At 40.7% G+C, this 13,520-nt stretch overlaps 2 protein-coding genes across 5 annotated transcripts in view; one reads left to right on the forward strand and one right to left on the reverse strand.

Annotated features, from left to right (window-relative positions):
- The window catches only part of LOC144988956 (NACHT, LRR and PYD domains-containing protein 12-like), a 254,086-nt gene that overhangs the window by 88,016 nt on the left and 152,550 nt on the right, over positions 1–13,520 (forward strand). The window lies entirely within an intron of this gene.
- The window catches only part of LOC144989327 (uncharacterized), a 63,098-nt gene that overhangs the window by 29,392 nt on the left and 20,186 nt on the right, over positions 1–13,520 (reverse strand). For 2 of the 4 annotated variants that reach the window (XR_013653476.1, XR_013653473.1), the window contains 2 exons: positions 7,228–10,104; positions 5,817–6,739 (listed from right to left, as the gene is read on the reverse strand). The exons of 1 other annotated variant lie outside the window; for it this stretch is intronic. The gene's annotated coding sequence lies outside the window, so the exon portion shown is untranslated. Of the gene's footprint in view, positions 1–5,816; positions 6,740–7,227; positions 10,105–13,520 lie in introns of those variants that run through there. One more of the 4 variants, XR_013653474.1, reaches the window with a different exon arrangement.

Consider the following 13,520-nt stretch of genomic DNA (forward strand, 5'->3'; position numbering starts at 1 on the left):
TGAAACAACTGAGAATATGTCATATTGTAGGTTCTTCATAGTAGCCACCTTTAGCTTTGATTACTGCTTTGCAGACTTTTGGCATTCTCTGGATGAGCTTCAAAAATGTTGAGAAATGCAGAAATGTGTGCTGCAGATGCCATGTCTGCCACTAGAGGGCAGCACAGCAGCTTCAGTCTTTGTCATTGTTGCTGTGTGAGCCTGAAGGAGCTTCAAAGTGAACTAGCTGCAGCTTGGTTCAGACAAAGCTCCACATTCACACACAGATGTGATCCTGAAGAAGTCTGAACAGAACATTTCAGGAGAACTCTTCAGTCCAGAACATGAGCCTGCATTGTTCCTGAAACTGGGATCAGAGTTCTGCTCTCTGCTCCAACAGAACCACCTTCATGAGCTCCTGGTTTCTTCTGGATCCTCCAACATTCAGACGCTCTCTGACTGAGTTCATGTCTGCACAGAAACCTTCAGGATTCTCTTCTTCCACACGTCTTTCACTCTGAAACTCTCTTCTGAATGTGGATCATCTCAGTCAGACGTTCAGCAGCATCAGAGCCGTGCATGTGCTCCTCCTCATGAGTCCTGAAGCTGCACCGTCAGCTGCAGAGCTTCAGAGCTGCTTCCTTCTCAGACTTTCCACTTTCTTTGGCTCTCTGGCTCTGATGCTGCTGCTGCTGCTGCAGAAAAACCAGCAGCTGCAGAAAAACTCTGCAGAGACTCACAGAGAGAGGATGGAGGCAGCAGATGAAGCTGCTGCAGACTGACAGCTGATGGAACTGAAGCACTTTCTACATTCTAGTTCCAAATGTTCTACAGAATCCATCAGAGCTTGAAAGTCTTCCTCAGTACTCGAGTACTTTAGTTCAGCAGCTCCTCTTTTCCTCTAAGGTGAAGCTTCATGTGGACGACTTCTTCTTCTTCTTCTTCTTCTCTCCTCTTTTCTGGAGCTTGGGCTCCATGCAGTCTGATCAGCTCTGATTTGGGCTTCAGTTGATGTTTGTGATCAGGAACTCTGGATTCTTCTTAGAAGGAGACGTTCTGCCTCTTTAGCAGAGAGCAGAACGTTGATCTGATCTGTTGGAAGCCACTCCATCCTGAAGCTGCACTGCTGCGTTCCTGTCCACCAGGGGGCAGTGTTACGGCTTTGCCTGCCTTATCATTCTGCTCATCTGTCAGGTTGGGACTTCCAACACACAAACATTTGACCTTTTCACTTCACATAGAAGTTTGTTAAACACTTTGGTGACTTTCAGATTTATAAAACACTTTTTTATCTTTTATTTCTGTAATTATTGGTCTAAACTTTTCTTCCTGAAGGCTGAACTGCAGCTTTCCTCAGGTCTTTCATTTTCTCCATTTTTCTCTCCTTTTCTTGGCTTCCAGCTCACCAGGCATAACCTAGACCAGTGGTCCCCAACCACCGGGCCGTGGACCGGTACTGGGCCGCGGGAAATTTTGGCACCGGGACGCACAGAAAGAAAAAATAATTTCTATTTTATTGGGGTTTTTTTTCGAAAAAAAAACGTTTTATTTTGAAAAGTGACCGGATTCTCTCTGTTGTATCCGTCACACTTAACGCACATCAAAGTTGCTACACCAAACATCACATGATACACCTCGATAAAATTAAACCCAAACAAACAAAATGAGCAAAAAACAAACTTCTTTAGAAAGTTGCTTTGACAAGAGGAAAAGGTCCAATGAAAGGACAGAAGAGGAACCTGCACCCGCTAAAAAAGGGAAATCTGCCTTTAACAGGCAGTATCAAGAAACCTATTTAAAATATGGATTTATCGCCACGGGCAATTCCCACGTACCAAACCCACTGTGCGTAATATGCGGTGATGGTAGAAACGATGTTGCTCATGGGATGTTCTGTTGTTGGTGTGACGTTACGAGGACACCGCTGATAAAGTAATAAAGTTGCACATGATTACACAGTGGATTTACATTCATTATTATTGTCTATGAAGACTCTCATTCATCCAGGTTGGTTCCATTGTAGTAGGTTTAGGGGATGTCATCTGGACTTGGTTTTTAAAGTTAGAAGACGTTTCGCCTCTTATCCAAGAGGCTTTGTCAATTCATTATTATTATAATGAATTATGTATTATTATTGTTATTACTAAAGAGAAAATACCACCCCCGGTCTGCGGTAAACGTGCCTTGCGTTGTACCGGTCTGCGGTGACAAAAAGGTTGGAGACCACTGACCTAGACGGCGCCCTCATGTGGACGGATGAACACATGACAGAGGGGAAGAACAGAGCTGCACAGCAGGGACGAGCAGAGACCTTTGGGTCACGAGGAGTAACAATAAAAACAGTAGAAACTCCAAGAAAACCAGTAGAACCAGACTGGAAAAGCTCAAAAAGTGTAACCTCCCAAAGAGGAGAAACCCAAAAAAGAAAGGAAAAGCAAAGAGACAGGTGGAAGCCATCATGAGATTCCTTTCAAACAGGAAGTTCTTTGTCATTTCATGCACTAGTTTCATTTAGCTCTAGTTGTTAACATTCTATGTTTGGAAGAGGCAGGCTCTTCTAAAAGAAACTAGCAGGAGCCCCAGCGCTGGTCTTTGCTTGGATTTGGTTTAGACTTGTTCAGAGTCAAATGCATGTTTTAAGGGGAGGAGGATTATTTTGTTGTTGCTGTTTTTGTTCCTATTCTTACAATCCACTATATGTCCCGTGTTGAATTCTACTATTAAAATGTGGGAAACAAATGTTTCTCAAATCCAAATCCAACCAAAAGCCTGGAGACTGGATGGCCGTGGTCCTCCCTTTGACCTGGACACTGGTTGCCATGGCGACCTGCACACTCACCAAGCTGGAACTTAGAAGAAGAAAAAGAGACCAAAATGATTGATAAAGCAGGTTTTCCAGGGAAATCCCACAAAGTGCTTTCCAAGCTAGAACTAAGAATACCCAGCATGCATTTGGAAAAACTCCTTAGCTTCTAGTGGAAAATGATGAGTCATTGGAAAAGCATTCTCTGAATGCTCAGAAAACTTCCTCTAAGGTTGTGGTTGTTTGGAGAAGTCCTCCTATTCAAAGAAGTTCTCCTGACCATCTTCGATAAACATGAGCTAATTCTTGATGCAGGTTTGAAAACACAGATGGAAAACAGCATCAATCCAAATATTAGTCAATGTTTCCTTGAATGGAACAATTTCAGGATTTGTTGTCATAAAGTTGTGAGAAACTGTCTTGTAAAGTGTGTGGTGACGGTCCACTGTGGAAAATGACTGTTTGTGGACCATTGAGATGTGCTCAGTGATTTGGCTTTAGGACACTTTGGTTTCATTTCAAACGTTGGTTTCTCCTAAATCTACAAACTCTCTCCACAAACTGTCTCCTAACTCTCAGGGATTCCTGCTGCTGGCAAAACTCACGGCTCAAGGAACCACTTCATGAATCAGTCACGCTTTGGAATGAACTTTATGGAACAACATGTCATGGTCTGGAAGAAGCCCCAGTTCCAGCTGACAGAAGTCTGCTTCTGATCCATCAGATCTACCTAGCAACAGAAGCAAAGCTTCAGGTGTTGCAGCAACAGTTTCCATGTTTGGGAGGATCTTCTGAAGAACAGCTCAGTTCCAGATCACATCATGATGTTTGATGTTTTCTTCATTCCAGGAAATCATCTGTGTCTCCTTTGATCTGTGCTGAGTCAGCACTTTGACTTCTTTTCAACTTTAGATCCATCATTTACAATCAAGGATTTATTGATAAATATGATTTATTGACAGAAAATAAAGACTAAATGTATTTCTCATCCAGCAATGATTGTAAGTCTTTTATTTTGAAATTCCTCAAGGATGATCACCTCGGCCTGTGATTTTAGACACATTCTCACCTGTTTCTCTCCATGAGCTAGTCAGAGTAGTTGATACAATGAAGTCATCCTCTTGCTCTCTTGATGTGCTGTCAACATCTCTACTCAAAGATGTCTTCCAGTCCATCGGTCCCTGTGTCCCGTCAATAATTAACTCGTCCTTGCTGTCAGGTCAAGTCCCTGAGCACTTTAAGAATGCTGTCGTCCTTTCTCTCCTTAAAAAGCCCAGACTTGACTCCTCCCTCTTGAGCAGTTACAGACCTATTTCTAATCTCCCATTCATGTCCAAAATTTCAGAAAAGGTTGTTGTTTACCAACTGACAACTGCTCTGGACAGTCATGGCATTTTTGAGCAGTTTCAGTTTCTAGAGCTCTCTCCACTGAAACAGCCCTTCTCAGAGTCACTAATGACATCCTGATGCAGAGAGATGCAGGAAAATCCTCTGTGCTACTGCTACTGGACTTGACCACAGCCTTTGACACCGTTGACTGTTATGTCCTCCTGGACAGACTTTTAAACCGCAGGATGTTTTTTGTGTGTTTTATTCCTTGACTCCCCTGTCGGGTCACTTGTACGTTCTTCTTTTTCTCATCTTAAAAACATTGCAAAACTGAGTCCAATTGTGTTGCGTTCCGAGTTGGAGATGCTCATCCACCTTTTTATTACATTTCGTCTTGACTATTGCAACTCCGTCTTCACATGTTTAAGAAAAAAAAATCACTAGAACGGCTCCAGGTTTTCCAGAACGCTGCTGCAAGGCTTTTAACTAAATCATCTAAGTTTTCACACGTCACCCCGTTGTTAATCCAGCTACACTGACTCCCTGGACAGAGAGCAGCCCCCCGCCGTTCCGGGAGGGCCCAATGCAGGGCCCCGCCCCAGAAGAGTGCCAACAACCCCAGACGCGCACCTCATCACCGCCCAGGAGTTCTGGGCATTTCCCCGCCCCAACCCCTGGTATAAGCCAAAACCCCCCACGGGAGACCCGCTCCGCGCTCCATGCAGCCACCCACCCGGCCCACGGTTGTTCCAGGAAGGAGCGAGGCAGAGGCCAGCCGCCCCCACCCAGGAGGAGGGCACACAGGAGAAGAGAGGGTCCACAGGAAGTGTTGTCAACATGGTCCGACCAGGCTCGCCCACAGTTGGAAATTTGGCGAGGGCCGGCACTCAGGGGCAAGGATCAGAACCCACACCACAGGGACACGCGACACCCCTTGGCTCAGATGTGATGTGATCCCCGGTACTGTTACTTTAAACTTTTGCAAATATTGTGTGGTTTAACTATTTCACTTGTTGAAAATTAGGGATGGCCCGTTTGACACGGCGCTTCACCTTCATGAAACAGAGTGTTTCGGCACAATGTTTCGGGGTGTGTGTCAACTAGCACAGATCACGTGGTTGATGATGTATGACGCGCCAAATGCTTCGTTTGGTCGAACCACGGTTCAGATGTCACTTGTGTTTGAACAGTTGGGCGCGCTATTCAATAGAAATGCAAAATGAATCCTGAACGTTTCCTGACCAGTTCTACTGTTTCGCTTGTATTAGAATCAGCGTCAGTTCACTGCACTTTAACATGTTTCCTATTAAAAACTTTCATGGCTCAGGATCATTTCAACTCGGTTTTTCCTAATAAAACACCACATCATGAACGTTGTGTATCAAAAAGAAAAAAAAACACTGGAATGAATCTCTGATGTCAAGCTGTTTTTATGTGAATGGAGACAGCTCAGTGGAATAGTCAATGGCATATACATCCAGAGGGTCTAGGTTGGAGTCTGGCACTATACATGTTCTTTTTGCGTGTATTTTTTTCTTCATGTGATATGTATTTTGCTGTGTCAAGCCCTTCTCACAGAAAGCGTCACATGTTGTTTTGTTTTGCTTTTTTTTTAAATCATGAAGGAAAAAGATCTTTCCGTTTTGCAGCTTTTTCCTTTACGTGTTCAAGTAGTGGAGGAGAAAATGACCATAAGTCGAACCGGTAAAGATTAGAAGTTTATTCCCTGATACAATAGTTCTAAGACAGTAGCAAGAGAAAAACACAGAAGTACAGCTAAGAACAGGGCCCCCGCAGAGAAGAGAAAAAAGCACCGGGGACTTCCTACGGACAAGTCTTTATAGTGGCTCTGAGTTCCTCCTCCTGTGGGCAGACGTAACCCCTTTGCTGGTGGCTGTCCAATTCCTTATAGGGTAAACTGTTGCGTCGCCCGCATATGCCTCCAACAGTGGGCTTCCTGTTTTTAGAGAAGACCCAGTGACCTTTTTGTGACTCCGTCCGGCTGGTTCCAACCAGTTCGAGTCTGTAGCATTTCACACTTGTTGAGTGTGTGGGTGTCAGACACCGTGGCCTCTTGCTTGCTTCTGCTTTGCTTCTGGAAATGTCCTCACACCTGCATGATGTACATCTGAGTTCTGTCTGCAGACGAGGGGCCCTACTTCCTGTTCTGAACATGCTGCGCTGTGGCTTCCCGTCTCTCTGCACAGCACAGCCTGCATATGCCTTCTGCTCTAACACTTCTGTAGCAGCGGGGTGAAAAGTCCAGATAGCAATATGAGAATGTGTTAGGTCTACAACTAAGCCAACACTTAGTAACTATTTTTGAGCTTGAAGAAAGGACACATACTCACTTATCTCTTTTCTCGAAGAGAGCAGACAGGAACATACTCAAGCCATTCCACGTGTGCTCTAAGTTTTCAAGAGTCTGCCTCCTCACTTTTATTTAAAATCACAGCGTTACCTAACATACAGCATACAAGGAGGTGGTTGTAAACATACACACATACACACACACACAGCCCCCAATGGTCATAAAACAGAGAGACATCCGTTCCCAGGAGATTGCTACTCCCCCCAGGGGATTAGGGTCTTTCTTGCAGATCAAGGGTCATCAGTCAGCTCCTGTGGCTTCAGGGCAAGGATCAAAAGGTCAAAGGTGAATTCCCAGTTCAATGCAGAGAAAAAATTCTTCTCCCGCAGACAAGTATACACTTTTTACACTTAAAAAAGTTCAGAGTAAATATAGCATAACTTATGTATACATTTATTCTAACAGAATGCATGTATAATTAAACATTAATTTGTTAAATTTAGTAAAAGATTAGAAACAGAATGCATACATCTCTTTCTTCAGTCATCATTAACAAAATTTTTCTGTTTTACGTTTTTTCATCATCATTTCCACATTGAAGTGTTCCAAGGAGCTTTGTTGAAACATGTCGATATACATCTAGTCCACCACCAGATGCCGCTGTTCTGTGTGGTTTCGAAGCCCTGAATGGGTGGTTCATTTTTCCGGCACAATTACATGAACCCCTATGAGGCTTCTATTCCCATCCCTATTGAAAATTGTTCCCACAAATATTAGAATATAAATGAAATTGAAATAAACATACCAATGGGGTCGCTGAAGTCATCCAAGCATTGAAATGTTTGTTGTTCAGCTCACCATGACTGCCAGACAAAACCCCCACCTGCACACCGTCACCTAGTTAAATACCTCTTCCCATCTACCTACCTGATAGATTAGGATTCAGATTTTCCTTATACTGCCCCCTGCAGCTATGGAGTTGATCCTACCTGGAACAATCCTCCAAATCAATGTTCAAAGGCAAAAATAAAGAAAATAGAAGACAAAAAGGCAGGATAGAAAAGTCTTAACAGTATTTATTGATCATTTTATTTTAGTGTAAACTTGCACCAGAAAAAAGAATACTAATAAGGTACCAGAGTGAAAAGCAGCAGATTAAGAGGAGTTAATAGATCAAATCTTAATACCCATCTCCAATAAATGTTAACTCTACTAGATGTTAGCTCTAATGATTCAAAACAACTCATTCCTACTATCTAAAATAATTCATTTTGTGAACAATTTTTGCACATTTTGTCAGCAGTGAAACTCATTGTGTAGTATCATTGCACATAGATTAAAATGTATTGATCATTTATTTCTTTGCTGTAGATATTTGTGGCTTAGAGAAGATGAAAACCTAAAAAAGCTGTCCAAGAAAGTCAGGATAAGACAAGACAAGACTTTATTGATCCCTGGAGGGAAATTCAGTTGTTACAGCAGCCAAACAAGAAATACAGCAGTTAGAAAACCAAATAGTCAGTAAGAATTAAAACAGCAATAAAAAGCGGAAGTAAAAGTACACGTCATAAATAAATAAGTAAATCCAGCAGCAGTTTCAGCAGTCCTAAACTGTCATTCTATAGTCTAACTGCTGTTGGGACAAAGGACCTCCTGTAGCAAATCATATATCAAAAAAACCAATTGTTAAATTTAGACAATTTCATTTCTACAGATTCAATTCTCCCTTGTGCCTCCCTCTAATGAAGTTACTTCATCAATATGGTATGGAGGCCATCAGCCTGTGGCTCTGTGTAAATGAAATGAAAGCTCAGGTTGCTATGGAGTTCATTAGAACATTGGGGTTTCACCCCAGAAGTTTTAAGCATTAAAAGTTTATTTTGAAATATTTAATTTTTCTGAGATACAGAACTTTTCCCTCCTGTAAAATAAAGTCTTCTGCTGTGGTACAGAGGTCAACCTCTTATCAGAAAAGTTTAGAATTTAAAGTTTACAATAAATTCTTACATTGTCAAGAAAAGGTCTTACATGTTCTCATGTGTTTGTTGAGATTAGATACACGACTAAAACTTTTTTTACATTCTTTACAAGAAAAAGGCTTTTCTCCTGTGAGTTCTCATGTGTGTTTTGAGATTAGATACATTACAAAAACTTTTATTACATTCTTTACAAGAAAAAGGCTTTTCTCCTGTGTGAGTTCTCATGTGTTTTTTTAGATCAGATGAACTAAAACTTTTTTTACATTCTTTACAAGAAAAAGGCTTTTCTCCTGTGTGAGTTCTCATGTGTGTTTTGAGATTAGATACACGACTAAAACTTTTCTTACATTCTTTACAAGAAAAAGGCTTTTCTCCTGTGTGAGTTCTCATATGTGTTTTGAGATTAGATATTTGACTAAAACATTTTTTACATTCTTTACAAGAAAAAGGTTTTTCTCCTGTGTGAGTTCTCATGTGTGTTTGGAGAAAAGATATACGACTAAAACTTTTCTTACATTCTTTACACGAAAAAGGCTTTTCTCCTGTATGAATTCTCATGTGTGTTTTGAGACTAGATCTGCGACTAAAGCTTTTATTACATTCCTTACAAGAAAATCTCTTATCTTCTGCATGGATTCTTATGTGAGTGTTGAACTGAGATATGTTACAAAAGCTTTTATCACATTCTTTACAGATATAACATCTTTCATTAGACCCAGTTTCCATGTAGTCAGACGGGTTAGTGATTATTCTTGAGTTTTTACCAGACCTGATAGAGGAAAGTTTCTCTTCTTTTGGAGATTGTCTGTATTTCTTACCAAGATTTGTCTTTTTAGGATTTTTTCTAACATCTGTGTCACACTGACTTTCTGACATGCGAGAGCTGTCCACACTTTGGACATGTCTTCTGTCTCTTTTCTTCCTCTGATCTCTGTTCTGTGGATCTGTCTCTCCATCTGTAGTTGATGTTGGTTCTTCATGTTGGTTTCCTTCTTCATCCTGACTATCAGTTACATTAAAGTTCTGCTGATTGTTTATATCTGCTTCACTGTTCTCATCTTCGTCATTAGTAGGAATCTCCATCAAGGTATCAGTCTCCTGCTTCAGATTAATCTGATCTTCATCCTGACTGATGCAGAGTTCCCCTGGTTCCTCTTGAATCTGTGGAGGTTCTGGTACCTCCTGTTCCTCTTTAATCTGTGGAGGTTCTGGTTCCTCCTGTTCCTTTTTAACCTGTGGAGGTTCTGGTTCCTCCTGTTCCTTTTTAACCTGTGGAGGTTCTGGTTCCTCCTGTTCCTCTTGAATCTGTGGAGGTTCTGGTTCCTCTTTGATCTGTGGAGGTTCTGGTTCCTCCTGTTCCTCTTTAATCTGTGGAAGTTCTGGTACCTCCTGTTCCTCTTTAATCTGTGGAGGTTCTGGTTCCTCCTGTTCCTTTTTAACCTGTGGAGGTTCTGGTTCCTCCTGTTCCTCTTGAATCTGTGGAGGTTCTGGTTCCTCTTTAATCTGTGGAGGTTCTGGTTCCTCCTGTTCCTCTTTAATCTGTGGAAGTTCTGGTTCCTCCTGTTCCTCTTTAATCTGTGGAAGTTCTGGTTCCTCCTGTTCCTCTTTAATCTGTGGAGGTTCTGGTTCCTCCCGTTCCACTCTGAAGTTCCTCTGCTGGTTGCAAAGATCTTCCTCTTCAGTCATCCAATGCTGGGGGAGAACTGCAGGAACACAAACACAACAAGGAGCCTTTTATACGTTTCTAGGAGTTATGGGTTTCATCAAACATCAATAAACTCTGTGATCATTGGAGAAAATGTCTAAGGAGTCTGGAGGACCACAAGAGACTCATTAAAACAATACATATAGACGCCAATAAATAATTAAATAAATGTGACATTAATTCTTTAAAATTTGAAATAAATAAGCAAATATATCATTAAAAGTGTCAATATTTAATTTAAATTAAATGTTAAATGATTTACACAGGTCACATTTAAAGTTCTTCTATTATTCTCTATTAGGGGTGTCACGATTTCGACTTTAAATCGAAATCAATCGAAATTAAGTCACAGTCTCGAACTTCGAATTAAAAAATGGAATTGTCGATGCTGCCACGCCCCCATGCTGCGTCTGGTTACTTGCCAAGCGGAAAAAACATGTGTTGAAGTGCTGCGAGTCTAATTGTTAATAAAGTTTTTAAAAAAAGAAGTGCTGCAAGTCAACCTTCTTTAACAGCCACTCAAAAGATAGCATGGAGACCCATCGACAGAACTCGAATCCCCTCTTCTTTCACGGAGGTCGCTGGTGTGGAAGTATTTTGGATTTCCATTGAGTCATGTTGACAACGTTGATTAAAAAATAATACTATATCAGTAAAATAGACATAACACTGTTTCAGGAATTTTCATAGGAAAATTTTATCAAGTATCAAAAGTTAAAAATATGTGCAAAATGATGTTACATTAGGAAAAATCATGAATCAACTTATCAAATAATCAAATGAAGTAATATCAATAAAAGTCAATCAATTTAACCATTTTCATTAATTGATTAATCATTTGTTTTATTATTTTTTGTATTTTTATTTATTTATTTATTCATTTATTTTTTACATATTTTTATGATAAAGTAATGCTGTGAAGTAAAATAAAAGGGTCCATAATCTGTCGATTGTCCAAGGTTGGCATTTCTTCTTCTGCTGAATAACAGCTGATCTTCTGGGTTTAAACAGTTTCTAGTTCTCTTCCATGTTATGTCTGCAGACATTAGATTCAGGTCCATATCCTTCTTCAGCTGATATCAGCGGCGCAGAGTTGTGGTCAACTTGTCTGCAGGTCAGAACTCTCCGCTGAGTAATCAGGTCACTTCAGACGTATGGAGAAAGTGATGAATCCAGGCGTCATATTTCTTGAAATTATTTGGCTCTTTGGTTTATTACTCCATGTTGTTTCAGACGACCGAGATAAGACATATCTCAAAGTTCTTCATGTTGTTCTCAACCAGAACCTTGGACCGGTCCGGTGGACCGAGTGGTTTAACGTAAATCCTACAGCCTTTAAACCCAAGTTCTCAATCTGCTTCTGCTTCCTGAGAAGCCGTGCATGTTTGGAGATTTCAGCATTCCTTCTGGTCAGATGGTCGTTCAGATAAACAGCCGATCCTTTGAGGTTTTTACGCTGATTCATCAAAGCTAGCTTGTGTTTGTGATTCACAAACCTGATGAGGATCGCTGGTTTATCCGTCTCCTTACTCCTGGGGAGCAGGTAGCAGGTCTCAACGGTGTTGAGATCCAGGGAAATCCCTTTAGATGTGAGAAATAATTCCAATTGGTGTTCCAGAGACTCTCCACCGCTCTAAGTTTAAGAGGGACTGTCAGCGCTATTAGCATTAGCAATGCTAGCTCCAGCTGCATTTAGCTTTGCCCGAGGTTTGATCGGTACTCCAGTGAGAATGACATTATTCATCCTTACTTGTTGTTCCACATCGTCCAGTCTTTTCTCCAGAATGTCGACCCGGTTTTCTCGTTGCTCGTTTTTAACCTGAAATCTTTGAAATTCTTCCATTAGCTCTAAGAGCTGAGTTTTTACTGTTAGTTGCACAAAATTAGGAAAATGCCAAATATTTTTGAAGTAATCCCAGTGATGAGTTCTATGGTTAAGTTTTTAATGTTTTATAAGAGCTAAAAGTGATCATATCTCAGGGCTCGACATAGCTGTTTGTCCGCTGGCCCAGTCCTGTTTTTCGAGCAGTACGGACCTCAAGATTTTATTCTTCACTTGTCCGCTCGGGCCACTAAAATATCTAACGGTTAATATATTTTTCACCTTTTTCAATAAAGTATATTTTGCGAAAACGTGTAGATTTACTTGTCTTCATCGCTGTGACGGAGCGGCTCCGTCTCTCTGAGCGAACACCGTGAGCACACATACACACACACACACACAGGTTGGTGCACGCGTCCACGTCATAATCAAACCTTTTCGCTGTGAAACCATAGTTTCTTACAATTCACCCTTCATTTTTACAGTTTAGACCTCGGGTGCACACTTGGTCATCAGTAGTTTTCGGCATACACGTACATAGAAACGCTTACTCACGGCAGCCCAGCAGCAGCTCAGCAGCAGCGGCGTCTTAGCCACGCCCCCTCCGTTGAAAGCCAAACCGAGGGATTTGTTTGTTTGTTTATATATTGTTGTTAATCTTATGAAACAGCTGTTCTTAATTTATCTTGTTTTTGTTTCTTATTTTTTCTTTGTATAGTTTAAGGGGAATTATGTGTGGCTAAAGTAAATGTGATGAAGGACATTATTGACTTATAATGTTGAAGGAAATATGAAATATTTCCTGAGAATAATTTTCTTTAATTTTTTTCTGAGTAGAGTGCCTAATTAGGTGGGAGTGGCAAAAGAGGTATATAAGAAGGTGCCTCACTCTCATCATAGCAGAGGGACTGAGCGTTTGAGAGAGAGAACTGGGCAAAATGAGCCATTCAAATTCAAACACAATGGAAGGTGATTTGTTCTGAAATCAGATGAATTTCTGTTGTCTTTGCCTTCATCCCTGCTTTTTTTTTTGAGTTTAACATCCGCCATGATTGTTTTGGTCACGTGGTGCGCACGCTCCGCAACAGTGAACAGTGTTCACTCTGTCAGTAGTATGGACAGCAGGATATTTAATGAATGCATTGTAGATGAAACTGTATGCACTAAGCTTTAAGCTGAATGTCAAAGAATCAAAGGCAACTCCAAATACCTGAATCTCAGACTCAAATGCAGTATAATGTCAAAGTACTTCATTTTGTTTTTCTTTACAACACTGTAAGCAGTAAGTATTTCTAGTTAGCTGAATGATCTCAGTAATTTAATTGTATTTAATTTTTTCAATTATTTAATTTAATTAAGTAACTAAAGTAACTAAAAAGTAAATGTAACTTTGCAACAGTAACAAAAAGCAGAACCTCAAGGCAGTCAGAGCAGAAAAGGAAATAAAACTTCTTAACTATTGATTAGGAACAAATGTGAAATAGCAGTGATTAGAAGCAGCATGAAAACTTCTTAACTAGTGTTACCTAGTACACTGCAGTATTCTCTTTAAAAAATCTGAAACAGACTAGAGCAGATTATAGTTTGATATG

The sequence above is a fragment of the Oryzias latipes genome, chromosome 2, assembly GCF_053564925.1.
Source record: "Oryzias latipes strain Hd-rR chromosome 2, Olatipes_Hd-rR_3.1".
In the NCBI taxonomy this organism is placed as follows: domain Eukaryota; kingdom Metazoa; phylum Chordata; class Actinopteri; order Beloniformes; family Adrianichthyidae; genus Oryzias; species Oryzias latipes.